Raw genomic sequence first — 4,488 nt, forward strand, 5'->3', positions numbered from 1 at the left:
AGAATAAATAATAGATTGATCGGTTCCAAAGATGAAGATTATTCTAGATGGTTATATAGTGGAGGCGGGTGCTCTAGAAGAGACCCAAGGCATAACTAATAAGTAAAATTCCAGAAGATATTCAGTTACCTAAAACGGAATTTTAAAATAATAAAAATAAGAGATCTCAATAAGCTATATCAATTCGAGAAAATGTGGAATTGAATAATAAAAATGGTCATAATGATTTTGCATGTAATATTATTATTGAAATAATGAAATAAAAGGAGGATCTTAAATAAATCTATTGAGAAATATAGATATGGAATAAATTGATCAAAATAAAAAGATGCAACTCAAGTATAATTAAATTTGTAGAGTTTTTGGACTAGTAGTCCAAATATCTAAAGGTATAAAGCCAGTGAGGGTGCAATTGAAGTAGTTTTGCAAAAGCAGAATAAAAATATGAAGTTTTTCACTAAGTCCTAGCATTGATTATGAAAAGACATAATATTCTTTTGTGGTGGATGCAATAACCTTTAGATATATTATTAAAGTGACAATTCATAAAAGATTTAACTTGCGTTTAATGTTTATTGTTACAACCTTTTATGAATCATTATATAGTAAAGTTTATATTAAAATCCTTAAAGGATTTAGGATGCTAGAAGCATATTGAAATTCTCGAGAAATTATTCATTTATATGAATTGAAATAATTTGAATAAATGTGGTAAATTTGACTTAGTGAATAGTAGTTGAATGAGGATTATAAAATGATCCAAAATACCTATTTGTGTTTTTTTAAAAGAATCACGATTAAAGTTTGTTATGATTATTATTGAATCTCATGAAGAGATCAAAATATATTTCCCCAAATTTCCCTCACTCGTAACTTTTTAAAAAATGGTAATATAAATGCTTATCAAATACATTCAAATACTCATTTGAAAAACTAGTATCCAAGATTGAATATGTAGAATATGAGAAAATATGTGATGTTTTCATTAGGGGGAGTAAATACGCGTTGCACTCTTTTTCCCTTAATCGAGGTTTTGTCTTATTGGATTTTCCTGGTAAGGTTTTTAATAAGGCAGCACATTATGCGTATTATAGATTATGTACTCTTTTTCCTTCATTAGGTTTTTATCCCACAGGGTTTTTCCTAATAAAGTTTTAACGAAGCACATTATCTATCAATGGACATCCAAGCGGGAGTGTTATGAATATATTATTAAGTGGATGTCCATCATGATCAAGATAAAATTTTAATGTACTTTTAATTCTAATAGTTATTAGAATTAGATCTCTACTTCTTTTATATTTTTATGCCTATAAATAGGGACTATGATGAAGCATTATGATCACCCATTTTGATCAATAAAGTACATTCTCAATTGCTTTCATTTTTTTTTTGTTATTTATTCTCCTCATCTCTCTTTATTTTATAACAATTCTTTCTTTTTTTGTTATTTGAGATATTTCTTTAGAGCCCTTGTTTTATTTAAAATATAAATGATATAGAATATAATATAAATGAAATTAATTACTGATAAAAGTTCTATATCTCTATAGAAAAGTTGAGTGAAAAAAATGCAATAATTTGATAACGTTAGTGACTATTATGTAACTTTTGAAAGTTGGGTGACCGAAATATAATTTTAAACAAAGATTAGGAATGATTGGTGTAGTTTACCCAATATTAAAATAGGTAAAAAAATTAACGGCATAAATTTTAAAAAGTAGGTGGTGTATCTATGGTAGAGCTGATCATGGGCCGGGTGGCCCGGCCCGGCCCGAAGGCCTGCTTGAAAAGTAGGAGGGTTTGGATAAAAATATAGGCCCGAAAAATGGGTTTGGGCAAAAAAATGAGGCCCATTTAGAAAAAAAAGGTCGGGCCTCGAGTAAGAGTTTTTTGGCCCGGGCCCAAATTATATATTAATATATTTTTATTTTATTTTTAATCATTTTAAAATTTTAATATAACCATTTTTATTATATTGTCAATTTGTGTATTGTTTTAATAATTATTTTAGTATCATTTTTATTTGTTTTAATATTTATTTTTATGTTTTTAAATAAATTTGATTTATTATATTTTTAAATTTTTTATTTAACGAAATAATAAAAATTTTTAATATGGATCGGGCCGGGCCGGGCTCGGGCTTAGCAATTTTATTTCGGGCTGGGCTTGGACAAATTTTTAGGCCCATATTTCGAGTCAGGCCGGGCCCAGGCCTAGTAGACGGGCCTAAAATTTTGTCTGGGCCCGACCCGAACTCTGCCCGGCCCGACCCATGATCACCTCTAATTTATGGTAACATTTGGGAGATTAAATTAGGACTCTTCTTTTTCTCTTTAGTTTTTTTTTTCTCATTTTTGTTTTTTCTTTTCATTTTTCGGGTTTTTTTTTAAATTTGTGAATATGTTGAATTGTTTGTTGAATCGATTTGATTGATTAAATTAAGAATTAGTGGTCCAATTAATTTAATCATAAGTTCGATTTTAAAAATTTTAGTTGATTCATGAACCAATATAAACCCAATTGAATTGATGTTTTAAATATATATATAAATTTAAGTTTTATAATTTTTAATAATTTATTCAATTGAATAAAACAATTTAATTTAACTATTGAAATGGAAAACCGGAAACCGGTAGTATAATATGACTTTGAAAACTTTAATGTAAATTTGAAGGAAACATTCGTGATAGTGTATCCTTATTTGCAACTCTTTTTTTTGGCAAGTTCAAATTTCTAATAAAGAAATGGTTATATTGTTTGGAAGACAGGGAGTTGAGTTTGCATTTGGGTGAGTTACAAATAACCTTTTTACAAAATAATAATTTACTATCTAAATAATTATAACTCACTTTTATTTAGTCAAATTATATATTTTGAGCAAAAAAAAAAATTCTAGTCTCCCAAAGGCTCAGATTGGCATTATTTGTGGCCATTTGGGCATTTGAAAACGATAAATGTTTTAATATTTTAAAAAAAAGATATAATTTTTTTAAAAAATTATAAAAAATAAAAACTCTTTAAAATTCAAAAATAACAAATAAAAAATTTAAATATTTTGAAAATATAAAAAAATTAAAATTCAAATGTTATCTAAATTGGACTAAAAATCGATGGCTCAATCAATTTTTTACCTCTCACCAAAATGATACCAGATGATCTTTGGTTCAACCAATCCGGTTTAAATAACATTAAATTGTGAATTTTTTTACATTAAAAAAACATTTTTTATTTTTATTTTTTAAAGAGTTTTTAAAATTTTTATGTTATTTATAATATGAAAAATAATTTAAAAAATTATGTAATTTTAAAGTATATGGACCAAATTGACAAAAAACTATAAATTTTAAAGGTTAAAAAAGTTTAAAAATTTTAAAACCCAATTGTCCTATGAATCGGTATGAACTGATTGAACCGGACTAAAAGAACTAATTGACCTGACTGTTGAACCAATTTTTATAATTTTTTATAAATTATTTGTTTTGACTGATCAGGCCAACCATTTTAGAAATCAATTAGTTAAATTAGCTCAATTGTTGATTTAATCGATTTTTTTAGCTCGGTTTGATATCCAATCTATTTTTGATTCCATCGTTCTAGTTCAATTTAGATAATATTTAATTTTAAAAAAAATTTATATTTTTAAATATTAAAAAGGTTTTTTTATATTTTTATTTTTGAATTTTAAAAACATATTTTCCATAAAATTATAAAATTTAAAATTTTTATACCCAAATTACCAGTCACCACCAACTGTTCAAATTTGGATCCTTTAGAAATTGATTTATTGTTTTAATATTATTTTTCTGAGAAAGCCATCGTGAACCTGATCCAAGGAGATTCTGGAGGAACACGTTGATTTCATTTTAATTTTCAATGGGATGCCAGGACAGCAACTAAAGTCAAAGTCAAACCCAAATATGACAGGAGGAGTGGACCCCACTGTTATCAATGCATAATACTCTAACATATTAATTAAATACGAAAAAATTATTTTAAGAAAATAACATATTTGCTATAGTAAAAGTCAATGACATCTGATCAACCGACGATAACACTCATTTTTTTACTTAATCATTACCTAATTATCAATTTTTTTTTAAATAAGAAAATTTTCTACATCTCGACATTCCACTTTTTACTCTCATATCATGTTTAAACTAATAATTATTTTTTAATTAAATTATTCATACCTGGTTTAGTTATTAATGTAATAACATGAGGTACATATTATAATAATTAGATATAAAAAAAGTTAATGTAAATTTAAATTTGTAATTAGAAATATGAGTAATAATTTTTACAAAAAAAAATCCATACTAAAGTAAGTCACAAGAGTAATCAAATATTACCAATTAAATTATTTTATTATATATAAAAAATTTATTTGTTGAAAGGAAAAAAAAGTTACTTCGATATTTTATCAGTCCTTGAACACTTTGCCCCTGCACGTTTCAGTCTAATTCTATCTATTTGTTAGGCGGCACA

This window comes from Gossypium hirsutum, chromosome A11, assembly GCF_007990345.1.
Source record: "Gossypium hirsutum isolate 1008001.06 chromosome A11, Gossypium_hirsutum_v2.1, whole genome shotgun sequence".
NCBI lineage: Eukaryota > Viridiplantae > Streptophyta > Magnoliopsida > Malvales > Malvaceae > Gossypium > Gossypium hirsutum.